This window comes from Dermochelys coriacea, chromosome 5 (genome assembly GCF_009764565.3).
Source record: "Dermochelys coriacea isolate rDerCor1 chromosome 5, rDerCor1.pri.v4, whole genome shotgun sequence".
NCBI classification, from domain to species: Eukaryota; Metazoa; Chordata; order Testudines; family Dermochelyidae; genus Dermochelys; species Dermochelys coriacea.
In genome coordinates this window covers 115,776,527-115,787,526 of record NC_050072.1, presented here as the reverse complement: position 1 = coordinate 115,787,526, position 11,000 = coordinate 115,776,527, and the positions used below count along the sequence as shown (strand labels likewise).

General features: G+C 39.4%; 1 long non-coding RNA gene across 3 annotated transcripts in view; it reads right to left on the bottom strand.

The window, feature by feature from the left end:
• Positions 1–416: 416 nt before the first annotated feature.
• Positions 417–11,000, bottom strand: part of LOC122460352 — a 102,734-nt gene continuing 92,150 nt past the window's right edge. Inside the window, exons 4-8 of one of the 3 annotated variants that reach the window (XR_006281606.1) lie at positions 5,218–5,348; positions 4,404–4,524; positions 3,879–3,991; positions 2,300–2,453; positions 417–631 (exon numbers count right to left, since the gene is read on the bottom strand). This is a non-coding gene — a long non-coding RNA (uncharacterized LOC122460352). The remainder of the gene's footprint in view (positions 632–2,299; positions 2,454–3,878; positions 3,992–4,403; positions 4,525–5,217; positions 5,349–11,000) is intronic. The other 2 variants (XR_006281608.1, XR_006281607.1) reach the window with 2 other exon arrangements.

The window sequence follows — 11,000 nt, the reverse complement described above, 5'->3', positions numbered from 1 at the left end:
TTGTTCTCATCTTGCCTTTTTCTGCTAAGCACCATATGTATTTTTTTTTTTTTACATTCACTGGCAGTTTCTTCAGATCTGTTGTCAATAAAATTCCTTTATGGGGAGCTGGAAAAAGACATTTTTCCCCCTGCACAATTACTTTCAAGCCATTTATTTAATAAATGTCCTTTAAAAATATACAAGAGATTTTTAACGTATTGCAGCAGATGCCAAGCTGGTTAATGCAGTATTAAAACTGAGAAGAGAAGCTGATGAAACACTGGTTTCAGACTAGCAGCCGTGTTACTCTGTATTCACAAAAAGAAAAGGAGTACTTGTGGCACCTTAGAGACTAACAAATGTATTTGAGCATAAGCTTACGTGAGCTACAGCTCACTTCATCGGATGCATTCAGTGGAAAATACAGTGGGGAGATTTAACCACTCTGGCCTCCCACAAGCAAAAATTCACATTGTTCCAGAGCTCCCTGATTGAACTTACAAAAGTTCAGAGCAAGAACTCACATATTTGCATTCACTTGCATGACACCATTGCTCTGACCTCCCACAGCATCCTTTCCTCAGTGATGCACATGCAATTCAGCCATTTTCAGAGTCAGTGAAGAAAAGTGAATTATGCTTACGGGTCACTGGGAGAAGAAAAGATTGAAGAGGGATAAAAATTAAATATATTGGACTAAAACCTGTCCTGAGAATGAGACAAATATAGGATAGAAGGCAAACACTGAGGCAAACCAGAAGTGTTATTTTATTTATTTATTAAAAAGAGGAAGAAATTTAAAAAAAACCAGCATTGCTATGTGATAAACATCTTTTCTGGTCACCTCGTGCTTCATATGACTGGGCTGCATTGTTTGCCTATTTACTGTAGATCATACAATAAATACCTTGGAGTAGGCGAATGTTTATTATAATACCAAGCACAACAAACAATTAGTAGTAAGCAAATGACTAAACTAGTAGTAAATATAATGCGACTAAGACTAATATTCTGACAACTGCATCTATAGCTTACAAAAAATACCGAGCACAAGAACAATATCAGTGAATGAGACAAAGCTTGAAGGAGCATAATGACTTGAACGAAGACAAATATAGTGACAGTGGCTGCTACTGAGACATGAAATATAGTGAACAAGACAACGACAGAGAATCAGGCAGTTGATAGAAATAAGACAAATACTGTGACAAATCTGTCAGAAATACAGATACTATCACACTGAGCTGAAAGACAATGCTAAATTATATATGTAAATGAGAGACTATTTCAACAAAGTTGAAGAGAACGGCAGGAGAAAAAAGAAATCCTGGTACAATGCCAAATGCAGATCTCCATTTCAGGAGAAGTGCATCAGACTCAATCAGGACAGGGTCAAATGAATAAAGCAGTTTACACAAATGCTGAAGGAAATATTGGTGTAACAACTGTCATAATCAACCTAAATGGTATCATTATCTACTTATACATATTCATATTATAGTAAAGTGGCAGGGAAGTGACACCATAGTTAAGGTTGCACCAGAGATTAATTTCAGGGGTAAGTATACACTTTCAATGGGGAAGGGGTGTATGCACACACACACACACACACAGGTGTACATATATCAACTGCAAGTATGTATATACCTGCTGAAATGAAATTTCTGATGCAACCTTCACTATGGTGTCACTACCCTCCATTAAATTACATATAATATAAACATTCATGAACAAACATATGCATCTACTGTAAGAATGTGTGTGTAGGTATATATAACCCATGAACGAGGGAAAGAAGAGCAATTCAGGTTGGAGTGGGAAAGAGAGAGAGCAGACAGCCCTGAGCAGTGGCAGTAGGACAGAATATGGCTGTCGAGTGGCAGCAAGAGTTTTTACATTGTGAAGTGGCAGTAGTGGCGTTGTGAAATCAAAGCACACTTGAGCTATCGTTTTGTGGGAGGTCAGGAGCCTAGAGCTCTTTGCAGAGGAGACAAAAGGAAAAAAGCATAAAGAGGAGAGGTCCTGGCAGAGTTACTATAGCTGGGAGACAGACAGACAGAGAGTAAATAGTAAACTAATGCTATTAATTTACACAGCTAGATGGATTATGCAGTAATTCCATGTTTGGTTACTTCAAACATTTTTACTTATTCCCCAGGCATTGCATAAATATGTGATTGTAGGGCTAAGTAAGTTAGCATTTAGTAAAATATGACCAGGTCAGCATGTTCAGTTAAATATTCTTATAGAATGAAGCATCTGGTAATCTATCTATTGGACACTTGGAAAACCATTACACTACAATAGAAGATCTGACCTGGGTCCGCTAACTTTGGCTCTTGGGACTTAGGCTGCAGGTCTAAAAATTGCAGTGTAGACATCTGGATTTGGGCTGGAGCCTGGGTTCTGAGACCCAGGGGGCCTCCTCTTCACATTCAGGGAGTTGTGCACCTTAAGAAGGTGGAATGGCTCTGCAGGAGAACAAGAAGAGCCACAGTAAGCAAGGTCTTTTCTACCAGGTTCAATGTTTATAAAAACAACAACTAGCAAGTTAAAAGAAGAAAATCCCCCAGTTTGGAGTCCAACCCATTCCTATGTACATGGAGGTGGAATCCCTCATTCACAAAAGTATTCTGTCAGCCCCAGGACAACCATTCCAGTGCATTTACCTTAGAAGAGTTAACACCTGTTATTCTAACAACAACCATAAATAGTCCAGCTGCCTTAGCAGTAGGCGGCTAATATAAAGAGGATTCAGTTGTGTTTACCACCATATAAAGAAGCCAGATATTTGGGCAAGTATTCCTGGAACAGAAATATAAATCCATGGATTAATTTAGGGTTTGCACCATTCTCGTGCCAGTGCTGTTGCAATGTCATGGCAGATGCTATACAGATTATAATTTTCTAATGTAGCTGCAACCATATATCCCTTCCCCGAAGCACCTGTGAAAGGGAGGGGAAGCTGAACTAAAATTATCGTCTTTTTCACTGGGTACCAAGTAGTGCCCTTGTTCCTTGCCATATGGACAGAAATACCCATGTATCAAAAATAGAGGATGCAGGTTAATGTGGAACAGGGAAAAAAAATCAAGATGTGTTTTAATTGCGGAACCACCTACAAAAGGCAGTTTCGTTAGGCAAAGTGTCTGACACAAGGGCAAAAGGAAATCAGTCACAAATTTAACCAAATTCCTTATTTTCGTGACTCCTTCTCCATTTTATTGGTTCAACGCTAGCCTAATTAAGCAAGTGCAGCAGACTCCACAGCTGAGCAAAACACCACAGTACACATGCAATTTCACAACAGACTGTCAATGCGTTCAGTAAGATGATGTCTTATGGTACTTATGGATGTTCTCCATGTTTGTCAACAGCAGAGGCTTCAAACATTTGATGGCTACTGTTACATCTAAGCTGACAAAACACATATTTTACAACCTACACTGTTTTCCAGCTCTGCAAGAACTATTTTCATCACCACCAGTTTGGCTTAGAGGCTACGCTACATATGAAGCTATTCCCGTTGCCATAAACGAATGGCACATGGAGAAAGGTAAACCTGCAAATTGATTTAAATAGAGAAAGACTAAGTTCTCTTGTTATTGTTTAAAACTTCACCTTGCCAGTATCTTGCATGGCAACTAGCATATGAACTCTGCCACCTTTGGTCATTCGTTTCACCATTGCTGAAGTCTCTGGAGTGCCATTAGCAATTCATCAACTTGTTACAACCTCACTTTGCAGGTTGTATTAAAAGTGATGTTATAGCCAAGTGATGATAATAAATAGCAATTGTCATCCATACCTTTCAATGCTCTTTACAGAGAAGATAAGTATTATTATTCCCATTTTATAGAGGCGGAAACCGAGGCACAGAGAGGTGAGTGACTTACCCCTGGTCACCCAGCAGGCCCAAGACAGAGCCAGGAATAGAATTCAGGTCCCCTGAGTCCTAGTCAGGACTTCATTTACTACACCATTCTGCTTCCCGAAATTAAGACCAAATCTGAAAGAAAAGCCAGGAAACTGTTTTGCTTGGATTCTGGATCGGTCACATTATTCAGAGATGCAAAAGATACATCACCCATCTCCCTAATACAGTGATATTACATGCTGACACAAACCTTGCTAGTATCAACTCCCCACCAGTTCTCTCATGCTGAATGCAGCATCACACACAGGCCACCTGATGTGCAACACTGAAGTCACAGTGCAATAAAGGGAAAAGAAAACAGCAATGTTATATCAATGTGTGACAGTACAGACAAGGGCACTATAAGTTAGTAAAACAATACAAATGCCAACAATCACGATGGGAAATTCTTCATTCTATACCCACCTACAAGAGGATAATCAAAAGACTAATTTTTACCTGTCCCCGATCTTACCTTATCCTGTCAGAGTGAAAAAAATGTTACCTGTACAATACATTTCAGTCTCTATTCCTTCTGTAATCTATTCAACATCCCTTTCATGACTGTAGTATCTATGATGGTAGTATCCACAGTACCCAGGGAGACTGGAGGCAAACTTACAGTCCTGGACAAAAAAAAACCCAAATTCCTGCACCTCAGACAAAAAACCAGAGGTTAGGCAGCTATGATTAGCTAACCCAATCAGTGATATATCCATCTGTTGTGTCTTGTCTTATACTTGGATTGTAAGCTCTCTGGGACAGGGACTGTCATTTTGTTATGTGTTTGCACTGCAGTTAGCACAATGGGGTCCTGGCCCACAACTGTGGCTCCTAGGTGCTATAATAATACAAATAAATAAATATTGAACAACAATAATCATAATCCAGGAATGTTCAAGCAGGTTTTTACTATATTAATTATTCTGGCCATTTCACCAAGTTTTCTCAGCAGGAAGGAGGGAGGTAGAAAGTCATATTTCCAGCTTGTAAACATACCCACTTTCTTTCATACTCTCACAAAAAAATAAATTTAGTGTGCCATTTATTTTTTTGTGGACAAAAAGATTTTATGCTGTTGCATTTCTGTTGACAGTATGATCTGAGTAGAACTACATACTGTTGACAAAAATGTAATGAAATGTATTTGGGCAACAGAGCAAAGTGAGGGGGAGGAGTTCACCAGAAATGCATTTCATCCCCACAAAGGCTCCATGGAGCCCTTAATTATATGTCTCTGCCTGTAATCTACAGAAATAAGAACCAAAGCACTTAAACATATTGCAAAGTTGGGCTCTAACTTAGGAAAAAACACTCACCAAAGATGGGACAAAGTCATCAAATGCTGTTGGTAAGCAGGGCGGTTTGTTAAATCTGTCTCGTGGTGTGCTAGTGATCAAGAGCCAAAGTTCTGTCAGCTCACAATGTCTCTTCACCTTAATGAAGGATCCTTGTACAAAAAACACCAGTTAGTGGTACTCTTTGAATTGTCAGGGGTGCTTTAGGGATGCCCACAACACTGCATTTAAAGCTTTTGTAAATAAAGTTTTAAAAAACATATCTGAGATTGCAAATCTTTAACACATTTAAGATGTAGACGTAAAAGATGTAAACATAAAAATTATAAATGTATTTACATTCTTACACAAAGGGACAGGTATTCTCTCTACTCTGATCCTGTTCATGTTGCGCAAAGTCACTGGATACTGGCTGTACCTAGCCTACTGAAAATTCCACCTGTGACAGGGAGCTCTCATTTGGCATCAAGTCAATGTACCCAGCTCATGTGCCAGCCTCCCTCCAGCTCCAGGGTAAGAGGACAGGCCGGGGGAGCATGAGTGGGTATGCCAGGGACAGGAAGGGTGCTGTTGGAACCCACTGTTCTCCACCAATTCTGAATTGGCAAATAGTCCCTTAAAGCTCTTGTCAGCAGATGCACATTACAACAGTCCCTAGACTGCTCTAACTTACAATGAGAGTAGGGTTGGAGAATTAGGGACATGCAGGTGGTTTGCTGATGGTCTAGCTCCCTCTCAAGCACTGTGTAGATCTTAATACACCCTTCCAGAATTACTTACCTAAATTCAGGAATCTAGGTTTCCATTTCAGAGTAGCAGCCGTGTTAGTCTGTATTCGCAAAAAGAAAAGGAGTACTTGTGGCACCTTAGAGACTAACAAATTTATTAGAGCATAAGCTTTCGTGAGCTACAGCTCACTTCATTGGATGCAACATCGGATGTTTCCATTGCAACAGGTGATAATAGCATCTAAGGCACTTAAGTGAAGCTAGAAATGGGGGGCGGGGGGAAATATTCTGCTTTGGGTGTCAGCTATTGTGAGGGAATCACAAAACCCTGGACTTGGGTCCTGGCAGGAAAGTAAAGAGAAAACTTATTTTAAATAGTTATTTAAAAATGCAACTTACTAAATAGAGCTAGCTAGAAAACAAGTATCCAGTTTGCCAGATTGCTGAGGTTTTGGCATTTGTTTTCATTCTGTATCAGAACAAAATGGAGACCTTTCAAATTTTTTTGCACAAGAAAAACCCAGACCTACCCAAGAGTGCAGGACCGAGAGACCCCAGAACAGCCAAAAGCCCATTGGTTAGGGCACTCCCCTGGAATGTGATTGATCCTGAATCAGGCACAGCAAGGACTTTAACTTCCCAGGTCGGTGCCCTAACCATCAGATCATAGTCAGTCTCTCTCTTGCTCTGGCCCAATGAATAGTTAATTTTTTATACAAAGTGGAGCATGTCCAACAGGAGCAATGGAGGGAAACTGACTCTATAGTCCAAGGGTTAGGGCCCTGAGCTAGAGTGTAGGAAACCTAGGTTCAAGTCCCTGCTCTACCTGGTTCTCTCTCTGGCCCAATAAATATTTCAAAGCTTTGTCAAAATCAACATGTTTCTTCAGAAAGTTTCCATTTCAACAAACTGGCATTTTCTAATAAACGTTGTTTGAAAAATTCTCAATGAGCTCCATTGCTAAGACCTACACATGCTGTATCATGCCGATTCTTTTAGGTGCACAGACATTACAAACATTTTAGGTGCAGCTGAAGAGTGGAGGGCAGGGTAGATTAAAACAGGAAACCACATGTACACACACAGTCTTACCAAATTTCAACCACTTCAACGGAATTATGTATGGAACTGGAGCAATTCTAGTCCACATTGTTCATCTGGCAAGATTTATACAGTAAATCTAAGTATTAATTATTATTGCATTTGGTATTTGTATTTTCAATAAATCACCAATTTTGACAAGTGCTTCAATGGTTTGGCAACTTTTCCTATATTTTAAAGACCTGGTTCCACACTATTGAAGAAAAAGAGAAGATAAGAAATGGCCTGGGTGAGGAGTACTGTACTGGATTGGACCTTATGAAGTCAATGTAATTCAAATCATGCTCCATTCTCAGATCTGAGATCCTGCTCAGCCTGGAGCAGCTTCTAAAGATCTGGCTGTGGACGAGACTTCTTTAAGTATAGAAGACATGCAGATCTGCACTTTGTTAAGAATAGTAAAATACCATTCGATAAACACTTATATGTGAAGGCTACTGGTAGCCTCTTATATTCGATCTGTGGCCAGATAGATTTTACAATTATCAACTGTCACATAGGCTGTGGCCGCACCAGACCTCACTGTGGCAGGAATAGAACTCAAGTCCTTATACTTTAGAAAAACATCACAGGCTCCTATCACCTGAGCTATACTTGAGAAACTGTGTTAGTTGTCAATTAGCCACTACAGGGCAACAACTACATACCCTCGAGCAGATCTGACATTCTATCCAATAGAAACAAAACCACATTCATTATAGTATATCCTCCAATACTAACTTATTTCACATTTTTTAAAGTATACAATTATTTTGACCACATATACAAATTATATTTATATCATATATGGGATCAGAATAATTTTGTGATTTTACAAACACAAACACAAACACACACTTTCTGCGGACAAATTAAAAATACCAGAATTGTTTTCTTTGGACAAATGGAAGAAAAACTTCTAATCTTTAGTGTAAAATGTGGAGGAAACGTTTTATCCACATTCAATAACAAACATTTGGCCTATAGCCAACAGCTTTTATGAAATTTTTGTTTCCTAATCTCTGCTAATAGAGCAACTCTTGCCAGAGTACAGTATAACTGAAACTTACATAGTAATTATATGGGGGAAATTGTTAATGCAATGTTGTGTTGCAGAGTAAATATAAACCAAGTCAGGAACTGCAGAAGTAAGGTCCCTGTCAAACTTTGTTGCAGAGATGGGGTCCACCTATCAAGGAAGGGGAAGAGCATATTTGAATACAGAGTGGCTAACCTAGTGAGGAGAGCTTTAAACTAGGTTCGAAGGGGACAGGTGACCAAAGCCCACAGGTAAGTCAAGAGCATGGAGACCTGGGAGAAGGTTTGGAATTTGGGGGGGGGCATGGGCTGTTATAGCAGGGATAAAGGAGAGACAAGACAGAACTGTGGCGGGGGCAGGAATCAAATCAGTATCTTAGATGTCCATATACTAATGTGAGAAGTATAGGGAATAAGCAGGAAGAACTCAAAATGCTAGTAAATAAACATAACTATGACATAGCTGGCATCACAGACTTGGTGGGATAATCCACATGACTGGAATGTTGGTATAGAAGGGTACAGCTTGCTCAGGAATGTCAGGCAGGGAAAAAAGGGAGGAGGTGTTGCCTGGTATATTTAAAAAGTATATACTTGGACTGAGGTTGAAATGGAAATAAGAGATAGACTTGTTGAAAGTTTCTGGGTAAGGATAAAAGGGGTAAAAAACAAGGGTGATGTCATGGTCAGGGTCTAGTACAGACCATCCAACCAGGAAGAAGAGGTGGATGAGGCTTTTATTAAGCTAACAAAACAAAATCATCCAAAGCACTGGACTTGGTGGTGATGGGAGACTTCAACTACTCAGACATCTGTTGGCAAAACAACACAGCAGGGCACAGATTATACAAGAAGTTTTGGAGACAGTTCTTGGAAAGTATTGGAGATAATTTTTTTTTATTTCAGAAGGTGGAGAAAGCTACTAGGGGAGAGGATGTTATAAGATTTGATTTTGACAAAGAGGGAAGAACTGGTTGAGAATTTGAAAGTAGAAGGCAGCTTGGGTGAAAGTGATCAAGAAATGAGAGAGCTCATGATTATAAGCAATGGTAGGAGGAAGAACAGCACAATAAAGACAATGGATTTCAAGAAGGCAGACTATAGCAAACTCAGGGTGTTGATAGATAAGATCCCCTGGGAAGCAAATCGAAGGGGAAAAACAATTGAAGATAGTTGTCAGTTTTTCAAAGAGACTTTATTAAGGGCACAAGAGCAAACTATCCCACTGCATAGGAAAGACAGGAAGTATGGCAAGAGACCACCCTGGCTTAACCAGGAGATCTTTGATGATCTAAAAATCAAAAAAGAGTCCTACAAAAAGTGGAAACTAGGTCAAATTACAAAGATGAATATAAACAAATAACACAAGTATGAAGGAACAAACTTAGAAAGGCCAAAACACAAAACGAGATCAGATTAGCTAGAGACACAAAGGGTAACAAGAAAACATTCCACAAATACATTAGAAGCAAAAGGAAGACCAAGGACAGGGCAGGACCATTACTCAATGAAGGGGGAACACAACAACAGAAAATGTGGAAATGGCAGAGGTACTTAATGATTTCTTTGTTTTGGTTTTCACCAAGAAGGTTGGCGGTGATTGAACATCTAATATAGTGAATACCAGTGAAAATAAGGTAGGATCAAATGAGGATAAAATAGGGAAAGAACAAGTTAAAAATTACTTAGACAAATTAGATGTCTTCAAGTCACCAGGGCCTGATGAAATGTATCATAGAATACTCAAGAAGCTGACTGGGGAGATATCAGAGCCATTAGCGATTATCTTTGAAAAGTCATGGAAGATGGGAGAGATCCCAGAAGACTGGAAAAGGGCAAATATAGTGCCCATCTATGAAAAGTGAAATAAGGACAACCCAGGGAATTACAAACCAGTCATCTTAACTTCTGTACCCAGAAAGATAAGGAAGCAAATAATTAAGCTATCAATTTGCAAACATCTAGAAGATAATAAGATGTTAATTAAGTAAGCATGGATTTGTCAAGAACAAATTGTGTCAAACCAATCTGATAGCTCTCTTTGACAGGGTAAAAAGCCTTGTGGATGGGGCGGGGAGGGGCAAGGAGGGGGCGGAGAAGCGGTAGACATGGTATATCTTGATTTTAGTAAAAGCTTTTGATATGGTGTCACATGATCTTCTCATAAAAAAACCTAGGGAAATACAACCTAGATGGAGCTACTATGAGGTGGGTGCAAAACTGGTTGGAAAACCGTTCCCAGAATAGTTATCAGTGATTCACAGTCATGCTGGATGGATGTAACAAGTGGAGTCCCGCAGGGATCAATTCTGGGTCTGGTTCTGTCCAATATCTTCATCAATGATTTAGATAATGGCATAGAGAGTACACTTATAAAATTTGTAGACAATACCAAGCTGGGAGAGATTGCAAGTGCTTTGGAGGATTGGATTAACATTCAAAATGATTTGGACAAACTGGAGAAATGGTCTGAAGTAAATAGGATGAAATTCAATAAGGACAAATGCGAAGTACCCCATTTAGGAAAAAGAAAAGGAGTACTTATGGCACCTTAGAGACTAACAAATTTATTTGAGCATAAGCTTTCGTGAGCTACAGCTCACTTCATCGTTTGATCAGGTGGTTCCGCAGTTTCTTTGAGAGTGTGTGGCACAAGCTGTCAGCATAGTCTGTGTGGTATGTAGATTGTAATGGATTTTTTACCTTCAGTCCTTTTGGTATGATGTCCATCTGTTTGCATTTGGAGAGGAAGATGATGTCTGTCTGTATCTGTATGAGTTTTTTCATGAAGTTGATAGATTTCCAAGCTATACGGCTAAATTCAGTGCCTTGCATAATGACAGGTTTCAGAGTAGCAGCCGTGTTAGTCTGTATTCGCAAAAAGAAAAGGAGTACTTGTGGCACCTTAGAGACTAACAGATTTATTTGAGCATAAGCTTTCATTGCTCACGAAAGCTT